The sequence below is a fragment of the Phascolarctos cinereus genome, unplaced genomic scaffold, assembly GCF_003287225.1.
Source record: "Phascolarctos cinereus isolate Bilbo 61053 unplaced genomic scaffold, phaCin_HiC Scaffold_5;HRSCAF=322, whole genome shotgun sequence".
Classification (NCBI taxonomy): Eukaryota; Metazoa; Chordata; class Mammalia; order Diprotodontia; family Phascolarctidae; genus Phascolarctos; species Phascolarctos cinereus.
Window position 1 is genome coordinate 207,360,995 of NW_027555958.1, and position 14,242 is coordinate 207,375,236.

At 38.7% G+C, this 14,242-nt stretch overlaps 1 long non-coding RNA gene across 1 annotated transcript in view; it reads left to right on the forward strand.

Moving 5' to 3' along the window:
* Positions 1–12,090, forward strand: part of LOC110217907 (uncharacterized) — a 38,020-nt gene extending 25,930 nt beyond the window's left edge. Inside the window, exon 4 of the long non-coding RNA XR_002327171.2 lies at positions 11,921–12,090. This is a non-coding gene — a long non-coding RNA (uncharacterized LOC110217907). The remainder of the gene's footprint in view (positions 1–11,920) is intronic.
* Positions 12,091–14,242: the final 2,152 nt, after the last annotated feature.

Sequence of the window (14,242 nt, forward strand, 5' to 3'; positions counted from 1 at the left end):
CCTTCTCTCTATTCAAACAGCCTAGTTCAGGTCTCCATTCCTCAAGCCTCTCCCTTCTCCAATCCATTCACCACACAACTGCCAAAGTCATTTTCCTAAAGTGACAGTCAGACCATGCCACTTCCCTGCTCAGTAATCTTCATTAGCTCCCTATTAGACTATAGACCATAGATTTAGAGCCAGAAAGGGACCTCAGAGGCCTTCTAGTAAAATCTCTTCATTTTACAGATGAGGAGAATGAGGCTCATGAAGGTTGTGACTTGCTTTATGTCAGAACCAGGATTTGAACCCAAGTCTTCTGGCTTCACATCCAGTGCACTATCCATTATACATGCTGCTTTAAAGGATCAGATGTAAACATCTCTTTTTGGCATTTTAAGTCCTTCATGACCTGACTCCAACTTAACTTTCCAACCTTATTATTCATTACTTACCTGCAGGTACCTGTAGATCCAGCCAAACTGGCCTTCTTACTGTTCCTTATACATGTCACTGAATTGCTTATCTCTATGCTTTGATTTGCTCTCCATGGTTTCTGAAATGTTCATCCTCTTGACCTTTACCTCTTAGAATCCCAAGTTCCCTTCAAGGCTTAGCTCAAAAGATACCTGAATCAGTTTTTCAAACTTTTGGTCTCAGGAATCTGGTCCCTTTACATTCTTAAAAACTGTTGAGGGTAGATACCCAAAGACCTCTTGTTTTTATGGTTCATATCTAATAGTATTTACCATATTAAAAAAAAGCCTGACTATTATTATAAAATTAGTTTGGCCCTGTGGACTTCTCAGGTATCCCTAGAGGAGCCAGACCACACTTTGAGAACCACTGTTTTAAATGAAGCCTTTTCTGTCCCACCAGTTGCTAATATCTCCCAACCCTCCACCCTCCATTATCTTGTATCTATTTTGTATACATACATATATTTGCATGTATATAATAGATATACATACATACATAGATCTATGTGTAGATATACATACATATATGTACACATGTAGACACGCATATGTGCAAATATGTATACTTACATGTTGTCTTCTCTGGATAGATTGTAAGCTCTTTGAGGACAGGGACTCTTTAACTATTATCTTTGTATTCCCAGCACCTAGCAGAGTGCTAGATACATAGTATTTAATAACTGCTTACCCTTGGCCTGATTTCCTAAATCTGGGGTAGGTTAATCTAGAGGGTCTAAAGTTCCCTTCTATCTCTAACCCTCCAATGTGAGGACCCCATGATTGTGTTTGCTTATAGACCCAATGAGATTAGATTTTTAAGAGCTCAATTTATTCTTTTGGGGGGAAATAGTAATTTTTTTGTTAGTAGTTATAAGTGAAACTGTTTTGCTTAAAGCAGAATGACTTTGAGCTAAAAATACAAAAATTCAAAATTCTGATCTTCTAAGCAGCTTTTGTAAAAAGAAAAAAGTTAACACTTTTGAAAAAGGAGGTGGTGAACATTTTGGTCACTGTGACATAGAAAACACAAAAGACCAACACTGTTAACAAGAAAACCAGGTGTCTTTAGGCAGTTTTGACATGTTTAATTTTTTTTCAAGCCTGTTAGTGAATTCACAGAACAAAGAAGAATGAAAGAAATTCTGCTGCATTTAAAAAAAAAGCACATTGAAATGAAAAAGTTATAAGGAAGGAGACATAGAGAAATGGTCCTTCTCTTACTTTTTGGAGGATTGGTCTGTTATTATCATGTATGATGAATACTGTCCCTTTTATTAGTGGACATTTTGATTTGAAAGAGGCACAAAAACATCCTTTGTGTTAAGGAAAACTGATCAAATCAAAATGAGAAGAAAAACAGCTTCTCAGATAAAATTTTGGGCAGAAATACAGACTGTTTTGAGGACCTGAAGCAATCAACCAGTCATTCAACAACCTACTATGTACCAGGCACTGTTCTAAGTGCTTGGAGATGCAAGGACAAAGAATAAAAGAATCACTTCTCACAAGGAGTTAACATTCTAATGAAGGAGACAAGTATCTGTATCTGTATCTATCTATCTGTCTGTCTATCTATCTATCTATCTATCTATCTATCTATCTATCTATCTGTCTATCTATCTATTTGTTAATAAATACAAACATAAACTAAGTACTTAAATAGAAGATGTTTTGGGAGGGAGGACACTAGCACTGAGGAGCATCAGGAAATGCTTTATGTAGGAGATGGTACTTGACCTGTGTCCTAAAGGAAAAGAATAACTCTGTGAGGCAGAGTTAAAGAACAAGTGAAATCCAGGTGTGAGGAATAGTCAATGCAAAGACATTGAGATGGGAGATGGAAGGGTGTGTTTGAGAAATAGAGAGGACAGTTTGGCTGTATATTGGAGTGTGGCGGATGGATTGAAGGGTAGAGTGAAGTGGGGTAGTAGTGGAGAGGAAGTAATGTACAATGAGAGTAGAATTTTTCTAGCCATATTGTGTTTAGTTTTAAAAGCTAAACAAAGGTATTTATATTTTTTCCTGGAGGCAGTAGAAAGCTACTGGAGTTTATTGAGTAAGGTAGTCACACGGTCAATGCTTTAGGAAAATCACTTTGTAGTGCTATATGGGATGGATTAGAGTAGGGAGAGACTTGAGGCAGGGAGGCCAATTAGGACCTTTACAGCAATCTAGTTGAGAGGTGAAAGGGGCATGAACTAAGATGGTAGGTATGTAAGTGAAGAAAAGGGGTCAGATGCAAAAGATAGAAGATGCAAAGTTTGTCAACAGATTGAGTATATTGGATGAAGGAAAATGAAGAATCAAGGATAATGCCAAGATTATGAAACCAGGAGACTGGTTAGGATGGTGGTACCTCAAACAGATATAAGGAAGTCTGGAGGAGGAAAAAATTTTGGAGGAAAAATAATGAGTTCATTATGGACGTGTTGAGTTTGAGATGTCTCCAAGACATCTAGTTTGAAATGTCCAATAGGCAATTGATGATGTGGAACTGAAGCTTTAGAGAGATACTAAGATGAGATGCACACACACACTGACATAAACACTCATATATATCTGTGAGTCATCAGCAAAGAAATGCTGGTTAAAACCATAGAAGGTGATGAAGTTGCCAAGAGTATAGAGGAAGAAAAGAAGAGGGTCTACAAATGAATTTTGGAGAACATCCCTAGTTAAAGGCATTATAATATTAATGAGCCAGCAAAGGAGACAGAGAAGGAGTAGTCAGACAGGTTGCAAGAAAATGAGAAGAATGTCATAAAAGCTCAGAGAGAAGAGTATCCAGGAGCAACAAGTTCAATAGTGTCAGATACAACAAAGAGCTCGAGAGTGATGAAGAGTAATAAAATGCCATTGGCTTTGGCAATTAAGAGATCATTGATAATTTTGAAGAGAGTAGTATCAATAGAGTGATCAGGTTGGAAGCCAGATTGCAAAGGGCTGAGGAATTAGAGGAAAGCAAGAGGAGACAGCAAGTGTAGACAGCTTTTTCAAGAGTTTGGCTGAGAAAGGGAGGAGATAATATTGAATAATATATTGAGGAGATGATAGGGTCTAGTGAAGTTTTTTTAAAGATGGGGAAGATGTGGGGGAGTAGGGGAAGGCAGTAGGAGAGGAAGCAGTAGATAGGGAGAAGTTGAAAGCGGAGGGTGATTGAGGATAAAATATGCAGGAGAAGATAAAGGGGAAAGGAATAAGTACATATGTAGAAGAGTTGACTTTGGCAAGGAGAAGAGGCTATCTCTTTGTTATAGACTGGGGGAAAGTAAGAGAGGGTGAGCGATGATGTCATGAGATTTTGATATGAAGAGAATGGGAGGAGAGCTCATATCAAATGCCTCACTTTTCTAAGTAAAGTAATATATAAGGTCCTTAGCTGAGAAAGGAAAAGAAGGGGGAGGTGTGGGAATCTTGGGAAGAGAAGGGAAAGTTTGACATAGTTTCTGTGGAAAGTGAGATAGAGAATCAATTAGAAAGGAATGAAAAGACTGCCTTGCATATGTGAGGTCTCAGATGAAGTTGGATAACATGAAATTTGGAATGTATCCATTAGCATAGTTCTCAGATTTCCTCCAGCTGTAATCAGCAGCTTGTGAGTAGGAAGAGGAGGCAGATGGTGGAAATAATTCAGGGCTGAGGTTTGGCAAGAAATAGGCAGTGATAGGATAAGGGGGCAAGAGATTTGAGAGCTGACAATAGTAAAGAGTTGAAATGGCTAACTATTGGGTTGAGATTGGAGAGATAGGAAAATGAAGTAAGAGAAGGAGTAATAGTCTGAGAAAGTAATGAGATGTAGAGGGATTGGAAGATACAGTGCAGGAAAGTTTCAATGAAGAGAAGCAGAATCACACAGGGATGGCAGTTAAAAATTTTTTTTATTACTACTCAAAATGAGAGGAGAAGAATAAATGCCGACAGGGAATAGTTTCAGTATGAGGCCTCCATTTGCTCTTGTCTAAGGGCAGCACACAGTGGGGTGGCTTCCAGACATGGAATGATACAACTGTTTTTGCATTTTAGTCAAAAGCCTAGAGTCCCTCAGGGCTCAAACATATAGAGTTTTAGACAGCCAGCCAGCATGGTGCCAATAGGAGACTGCTCTGTTATCCATAGGGAAGAGAGCAGTGTAATCAGGACTAGTGAAATGGGAGTATTTTCTAAATTGCCTAATAAGGAGTGAGGAATGAGGGGTAGGGACATAGTGAATATAACTCTGTGTTATCTAGCAGGAGGCTGGGGGTGGTATGGGGTAATACCTATTCTCTGCATTTATTAACCCTCGAATACATGCATTCTAGGGTTTGGGGGCTCTACAGTTAAACCAGTTTTCAACCATTCACAGAAGACTTCATGAGTAAGAAGATGTTGGGGGTGGGAAGTGAAGATGGGAAAGGCACAATGATAGGAGGTTATGGTCAGGAGAATGTAAAAGTTTCTAATTAGTTAAGTGGAAGATTGAGTATAATGATAAGTTGTTTATTTTATTTTTTAAATGGGACTATCTCTATTTATGGTTGTGATAGAGTGAAGAACCAGCATCTAAGGAGGCTGCAGAATTGGGTGGTTAGGAGCTTGAGGGAATATATGTGTGAATATTAAAGTTCCCTGGTAAGAATTGAGGAAGAGAGTAAAATGATGAGTCAAGTGATGAATTCCTTGAGAAAAAAAAGGGAGTTAGTCAAGAAGCACTTATTAAGTGCTTACAAAATGCCAGGAATTGTGCTAAGTGCCAGGGATACAAAGAATGGTAAAAATCTGACCCCTGATCTCAAGGAGCTCACATTCAAATGGAGGAGACAATATGCAAATAACTATGAACATATATGATATATGTAGTGTAACTGGAAGGTATTTGAGAGAAAAGGGACAGAGGAGTGGGTGGGTGGAATAGCAAATAAGACAGTGTAACTGTAGACTGTGGGGGAGAATATAATGTAAGAAGACTGGTAAGATAGGAAGGGCCAGGTTGGAAAGAATTTTAAATGCTAAACTAATGATTTTGTATTAGATTCTGAAGATAATAGGGAGCCATTGGAGTTTATTGAGTAGGAAGATGTCATGATCAGACCTGCACTTTAGGAAAAATTACTTTTTTTTTCCTTCTTCTATATTTGCATAGCCAAGTTACAAAAGAAAAAAAAGGGAGAAAAATAAAATGGAAAAAATATGCTTCAATCTGCACTTATCAGTTATCTCTCTATAGGGATATAGCATTTTTCATCTTACGTCCTTTGCAATTGTTGTGGATCATTGTGTTGATCAGTGTAGCTAAATCTTTCATAGTTAATCATTGTTACAATATTGCTATTACAATACACAGTGTGCCCCTGGGTCTGCTCACTTCACTTTATGTCAGTTCATTTAAATCTTCCCAGGTTTTTCTGAAACAATTTCCCTCATCATTTCCTATAATACAGCAGTATTCCATCATAATCATAGCCCACAAGTTGTTTAGCCATTCCCCAATTGATAGATATCTCCTCAATTTCCAATTCTTTGCCAACACAAAAAGTTGCTATAAATATTTTCCTTTTGATTTGATCTCTTTGAGATACAGACCTAACAGTGGCATTGCTGGGACAAAGGGTATGAACAATAGCCTTTTAGACATAATTCCAAATTGTTCTCCAGATGGTAGGACCAGTTCACAACTCCAGCAGCACATTAGTATGCCTAGGAAAAATTACTTTAGAAGCTGATTGGAAGATGGATTAAAATGGGGAGAAACTTGAGTCAAGGAGACCAGTTAGTAAACTATTGTAAAGGGGCGGAGGCAAGATGGTGGAGTAAAAGAAGTGACTTTCTTGAGCTTCCCCCCCACCCCTCCAAATACTTGTAAAAATGACTCTAAACAAATTTCAGAGCAGCAGAATCCACAAGAAGACAGAGTGAAACAAATTTCCAGCCCAAGACAGGCTGGATGATTGATAGGAAGGGTCTGTTGCACTGGGGTGGGAGAGGAGTGCAGTTCAGTGTGGGCCATGTAGGCAAAGAAGGGCCAGAGCAAACTTGGAGCAAGCCTCAGGTGACTGAATCACAGGGAAGCTGTAGTGGTTTCCAGACTTTTCAACCCACAAACACCAAAGACAACTTAGAAGGTCAGTGGGAAAGGTCTGTTGAACCTGAGTGAGAGAGGAGCGTGGTCCCTACCACAGCCTTGGGGCTGTGGTCACAGTGGCAGCAGTTGCTTGCAGAGCTCTTGGCCCACAGACTGTGTGGGGATTGAGTGGCTGATCAGTGGGGGATTGCAGGGATTTCTTTGCTGGCACTGAGGCAAGATTCTCTTGCTTTGCCTGTGCTTGGATTTAGGTCTCAGTCCTGGGTGGTGTTTCTGGGGCAAGGAGGAGTGCTGGTATGGTGGAGCTTGTGGAGGCAGTAGAGAAGGAATCCTCCTCACAGTTCTAAGGCAGAAAAGTTCTTGTGGTCACTCATAGACCAGAGCAGAGGCCAGGAAAGCAGTAAACACCTCTCCTTTGATTATAACACCTTGGAAGAACTGAAAATTTATAGGTCCCTAGAAGTATCTCTGAAAACAGCTGCACAAAACCCCTGAAGCTTGGGACAGTGTGCCCTTCACACTGGAAGCAGAGCTCTACCTTAACAAAGAGTTAAAAAGTCAAGTAATTGGCTGGGAGCATGAACAAACAGTGGAAAAAAACTCAGACTATAAAATCTTACTTTGGTGACAAAGAAAATCAAAACATACAAACCAGAAGAAAACAAAGCCAAAACTTCTACATCTAAAGCCTCCAAGAAAAATATGAAATGGTTGGGGCAGCTGGGTAGCACAGTGGATAGCACACTGGTCCTGGAGTTAGGAGGACCTGAGTTCAAATCCGGCCTCAGATGCAAAACACTCACTAACTGTGTGACTCTGGGCAAGTCACTTAACCCCAATTGCCTTACCCCCCCAAAAAAATGAATTGGTCTCAAGCCATAAAAGAGCTCGAAAGGATTTTGAAAAGCAAGTAAGAGAAGTAGATGAAAAATTGGGAAGAGAAATGAGAGTGATGCAAGAAAATCATGAAAAGCGAGTCAACAGCTTGCTAACGGAGACCCCCAAAAATACTGAAGAAAATAACACCTTAAAAAATACCCTAACCCAAATGGCAAAAGAGGTCCAAAAAGTCAATGAAGAAAAGAATGCTTTATAAAGCAGAACTGGCAAATGGAAAAGGAGGTTCAAAAGCTCACTGAAGAAAATAATTCCTTAAAAATTAGGACGGAGCAAATAAAAGCTAATGACTCTATGACAAATCAAGAAATTATAAAACAAAACCAAAAGAATGAAAAAATAGAAGACAATGTGAAATATCTCATTGGAAAAACAATTGACCTAGAAAATAGATCCAGGAGAGTTAATTTAAAAATTATTGGACTGCCTGAAAACCATGATAAAAAAAAAAGCCTAGACATCATCTTTCAAGAAATTATCAAGGAAAACTGCCCTGATATTCTAGAACCAGAGAGTAAAATAGAAATGGAAAGAATCCACCAATCACCTTCTGGAACAGATCCCAAAAGGAAATCTCCTAGGAATATTATAGCCAAATTTCAGAGTTCCCAGGTCAAGGAGAAAATATCACAAGCTGCCAGAAGGAAACAATTCGAGTACTATGGAAACACAATGAGGATAACACAAGATTCAGCAGCTTCTACATTAAGGGATTGGAGGGCTTGGAATATGATATTTGGGAGGTCAAAAGAGCTAGGATTAAAACCAAGATTCACCTACCAAGAAAAACTGAGTATAATCTCTAAGGGGAAAAATGGATATTTAATGAAATAGAGGACTTTCAATCATTCTTGATGAAAAGACCAGAACTGAACAGAAAATTTGACTTTCAAATGTAAGACTCAAGAGAAACATGAAAAGGTAAACAGGAAAGAATAATCATAAGGGACTTATTAAAGTTGAACTGTTTACATTCCTACATGGAAAGATGATATTTGTAACTCATGAGACCTTTCTTAGTATTAAGGTAGTTGAGGGTGCAGGGTGAGTTGAATATGAAGGGATGATATCTAAAAAGTAAAATAAGGGGTGAGAGAGGATTATACTGGGAGAAGGAGAAAGGGAGAGGTAGAATGAGGTAAATTATCTCACATAAAAGAGACAAGAAAAAGCTTTTACAGTGGAGGGGAAGAGGGAGGAGGTGAGAGGGAATGAGTGAATTTTGCTCTCATTGGATTTGGCTTTTGGAGGGAATAACATTCACGCTCAATTGGGTGTGGAAATCTATCTTACCCTACAGGATAATAGGAGGGAAGGGAATAAGAAAGGGGGGGGAATGATAGAAGGAGGGCAGATTGAGGGAGGGAGCAATCAGAAGCAAACACTTTTGGGGAAGAATAGGGTCAAGGGAGAGAACAGAAAAAAATGGGGGGCAAGATAGGATGGAGGGAAATATAGTCTTTCGCAACATGAGTATTATGGAAGTGTTTTGCATGACTACATATGTATAACCTATATCAAATTGCTTGCCTTCTCAATGAGGGTGGGTGGGGAGGGAGGAAGGGAGAGAATTTGGAACTCAAAGTTTTAAAAATGAATGTTAAAAATTGTTTTTACATGCAACTGGGAAATAAGATATACAGGCAAAGGGGTATGAAAATCTATCCTGTCCTACAGAATAATAGAAGGGGAAGGGGATAAGAGAAGGGGGGTGATAGAAGGGAGGGCAGGTTAGAGGAAGGGGTATTCAGAATGCATGCCGTCTTAGGGTGGGAGAAGGGGAGAGATAGGGAGAAAATTTGGAACTCAAAATATTGTGGAGGTGAATGTTGAAAACTAAAACTAAATTAATGATAAAAAAGACATAAAAAATAAAAATGAAAGGATTGGGGAAAAAAAAGTTATTGTAATAGTCCAAATAAAGGTGCTGAGGGCCCATACTACTGTGGTGATTATTCAAGTGGAGAAAAAGAGATGCATATGTGAGATGTTGTAAAGGTGGAAATGACAAGATTTGACAACATATGAGAGTTGTTATGCTACAGCCTCCATAGTTTGGATCGGGTGGAAAATTTTGATTAAGTGTACTTGAAATGAAGCAAGGTTACTGAGTGATAGAGGGAACAAGAGAATCTGGAAGCAAAGAGTATTCAACTACCCTTCCAGGACCAGTATGTTGGGGAGTTTGAGAGAAGGTATTGGAGAAAATAGCCAGGGATTCAGTGTTGTCAGAGAAAAGCCAGTTCTCAGTGAGGGCAAGTAGATGGAAAGAGTGTGAGAAAAGGAAGTCTGGGATGATGGGAAGGTTCTTCACTATGGAACAGGGCTTCTGGGCAGGGTTGGTCAGGGTTGGAGTAAGACCTGGATGGGGTGGAGTTGAAGAGGATGGAGATGAGGGAATGGGAGGTGAGAGTTAGGGATATAGTAGTTTTTCCTATATGGCCAGTGAACCACCCCATCATCAAGATGCACTAAAAAGTGTTTAAAGGCAGAGCAGTTACTTAGTATTATGGTGCCTGTAGAGCGTTATGAACCACCAGCTCACTTTCATTTAATTGTCTTCAGAGTGTTAAAGTTTATAATTTGGAAGGTATAAATAAAATAACTGTTTGGGGACTGGGAAGATTAAGGACTGCTAGGGTCATACCTGACAGAAAGGTGCATCTTTTGAGTTTAATGCTGTAAGTTAGAGATGGGTCTCTGCCTATGAGGAGGCCCTGATTTGAAGCACTGGAAGATATAGGAATGGTATCATTCCAGAGAAGACTGGCATTGCCTGACTAAGGAATACTAAAGACTAAGGATCAATTGGCAAATGCAAGGAACAAAGAAAGTTCAAAATCTAATTCTCTGTAATGAGAGGCATTGGCATATAGACCCAGGCCTAACTGATCTATAGTAACTTTTAAACTTTTCCTCCTCGGGTTAAAATCTTTTTTATTTCCCTGGGTATATGAGGCACAAACACCTTTGGAAACTAAAGGATGCTGGTGTGCTAATTTTGAAGATATCGGAGTAGAGGAGAAATTGGAAACCTGTTTTCTTCTTGGTAGTTTAGTTGATATGGAAGCGAATAAATAAATATGACTTTTAAAATTAAAAAAAAAATTTTTTTAGGCAATTGGGGTTAAGTCACTTGCCCAGGGTCACACAGCTAGTGAGTGCCAAGTGTTTGATCTGAGGCCGAATTTGAACTCAGGTCTTCCTGACTTCAGGGCTGGTGCTCTATCCACTGCACCATCTAGCTGCCCAATGTGACTTTTTTTGAAAAAAAGAAATGTCTATTTCAGCTGGAAGGGATTTTTACTGTGTATTTACGTGTAGCAAAAAACAAATGAACCTTTGAAAAATACTTTGGTGGTGATACTTATAGTTTAAAAAAGAACATAAATTTTATTTTTGAACTTTAAACAGTTTTTCTAATGTTATAAAAATTATTCTGGGAAGGCCAACAGCTGTTTGAATCTTTAATATTTGATAAGCTGTTTTCCACACCATAAAAGAAACTTTTCTTTCTTGGCCTGGTGCAGGAGATTTAGAAAGTACTCACTAAAAACACTAAGAGGGCAGCTAGGTGGCGCAGTGGACAGAGTGCCTGACCTGGAGTGTAGAATATTCTTCTTGGTGAGTTCAAATCTGGCCTCAGATACTTACTAGCTCTGCTATCCTGGGCAAGTCACTTAACCCTGTTTGCCTCAGTTTCTTCATCTGTAAAATGTGCTGGAGAAGGAAATGGCAAACCACTCCAGTATCTTTGCCAAGAAATCTCCAAATTGGGTCCTGAAGAGTTTGAAATGACTGAACAACTGAACAAAGAGGAATGAATGGCAATCTATATTGTTAGAAGAATCACCCCCTACTGGTAACACAAAATCATTTGAATATTTTTAAATGTAAAAAATATGTCATCCCAAAGTCTTACTCCAGTTGTCCATGGAGGTGATTCTTGTTTCTTAAAGGTTATGTCAATGACACATAAGCTTTGTCTGGTTCTTCCATGCTGGAAGGATAACATTGAGAAGACAAAATTTGACTTCTCTCTGAAGACCAATCCTCCTAAGGATGGGGAAGCTCATTACCAGTAGGTTAGGTGTCAGATGATGGGAACCTAATGAAACGAAAGGAAATTTAAAAAGTTGTCCTCCGTCTTGGCTAGGCCTTTTGCTTCCCCAGTAACAGTGATGAAGTAGTGGAAATGGGGACAGATAGTACTAAGAGTCACCATTCTGAATATTCTATAAACTGTAACTCAGATTTTCTACTTTAAATATGAGCTCTTTGTTCAAAGATCAGTGATTTGATATATTCTTAGAAAAAAGTGAACCACATCAATGCTGAAATTCTCATGACAGTAAAACTTGGCAACAAAAAAAAAGTCATATGCAAACACACAGGTGGTTCTTAGATTTTTCTCATAGAAGTAAACCAAGAAATTGGTGGAGTTGATTTGTCCAAGGGTAGTAAAAATATCATTTCATGAGATACTGTTCTTCTCCTCTTGTAGTGCTGATGACAAGCAGGAGCCAAAAGAGCACAATGAATCAGTATCTACTTTAGAGAACAAAGAGGTAAAGAAAACTGTGAAGAAGTTTACAAGGTCCTCTAAGGCAAGTGACCATATATACATACATACATATATACACAATACTTGGTGACTTCAATGTGAAAGTGGGTCCAGGGGAGGAGACTGAAAAATCTGATTAAATTTAAGAAATGAGAGAAGCCAATGGCTTGTAACTTATTCAGATGTCATGTTTATTTATTGCAAATACTTTCTTCAAGAAGAGAGTTAGAAGGTACTTATATGATGAACTCTGAATTATTTATCACACACACATACACACACACTGAAATTAGAAGCCAGTAAAGAATTGGTTACTGATGTGGGAGTCATATGAGAATCCTATGTCTATGTAAATAGCCCACTAATCATAGCAAAGATCAAAATCAACATTGAATTTTAAGAAAGGAGAATGCTGAGAAAAAGACACTGATGCAAAAAAAGCAACACAACCAAAAACTCCTCCCATTGTAATGTGAATTCCTTGAGGGCAGGGACTATGTATAGTTTTGTCTCTGTATCTCTAGCACTGAACACAGTGCATTCATTGCACATAATAGACTTAATAGTTGCTTAATAAGTGTTGAAGTAAATTGAACCTGATCTATTTAAACAAATGGAAAATGGAAAGCAATTACCATTTCCTGCAAAACTTTTACTGATGCAAAGTAATCCAAGAAATGCTCTCAGCAGCAAACATTTGATCTTCTGGTCAAGTGAAGTGAAATGTCAGACAGGGAAGGCAAATAAGCATTTATTAAGTGCCTACTATGAGTCAGACATTATGCTATATGCTTTACAAATATTCTATTTGATCCTCACAAACAACAGTTGAGGACACTGAGGCAGAAAGAGGTTAAATGCCTTGCTACAGTCACACAGCAAGTTCTGAGGCTCAATTTGAAATCAGATCCTCCTGAATTCAGGATTAGAGCTCTAACCACTGTACCACCTAGCTGCCAAGGGATTGTATGATTAAAAAAAAATCATAGAAAATCATAGACTGAGAGCTGAATGGGACCTTAGAAGGAATTTAGCCTAAACTCCTGATTTTACAGCTGATGAAACTGGAGATAAGAAAGGTCAGGTAGTCTAAGAAGAACAGTCTTCATTTTTTAGATGAAGAAACTGAGACCTCATGTGAACTTAAAGTCAAACAGCTGGTAAGTAGAAGAACTGAGATTTGAACCAACGTCATTTGACTTCAATTCCAACACTCTCTTTAATATACCATACACACTGATTAGGAACACTATAGAGAAGTAAAGTGGAATATCTTAAGCAGTGTTATCTCATAAAACAGTGAAATCCAATAGAGGTAAAAAAAAAAAGTACAAACACATACAGAGTCTATAGAAAGCTTGGTTTGAATCCCAACTAAGCCACATCTCAAGAGCATGTAAAATTGAAGCTGAAGGAGGTAAACAAATTGATGGAAAATGGAACAGCTTTGTCAGTTATTTTAATAATAATCTATTTTCACCATTGGTAAAAGAAAAGCCAACACTTTGGGATAGCAACTTCTTTGTCCCTATGTAGTACTCACCCTGCAACTTCTGGTTGCTCTATTACTCACCTCCAGGCCTTCCTTCTCCACTTTCTCTTCCTTCTCAAAGCTGTGTCTCTCCTCCTATGCCCATGACTCTCAGTACAGCACTGCCGGTTGGGGAAACAATCTTGTCTGCTAGACTTCACCCACCCAAATTGCCATTGCCCATTTGTTAGGCTGGGGCTTCAGGGCTGATTAATTGTATAGCTGACTAGTGCTATTCCTGATACCTTCATTTCTCAAATGTTGTCTTCACTTTAAGCAGATCCATTAATAATCCCTGCTGGCCTACTATGTGCCTCAGGCATTTCATCTCCTTTCTCTTGAACTGGTACTTCTCTGGCTTTGCAAATAGTTATTGATAGTAAAGAGACTGGCAAACTGGCCACATCAATTTGGCACAATTTGAACAAATCTTTCAGCGGTCTTTTGGGAATAGAAAAGAATATTAATGAAACAAATCATCAGCCCTTGGCCCAGCAGTTCTGAGGATATAGAATTCATGAACCTGATAGACCACATGTGCATTGCACAAAGCAAACAGCATAACATGATACTAGTGGATAAAGTGCTTGACCTGCAGTTCTGATGTGGAGTCAGGAAGACCTGAGTTCAAGTCAAACCTGAGACACTAATATTTGTAAAGTTCTTTGTAAATATTAAAGTGCTCTCTAAATGCTAGTTATCACCTTTCTCCTCTTCCTCCTCCTTCTTAC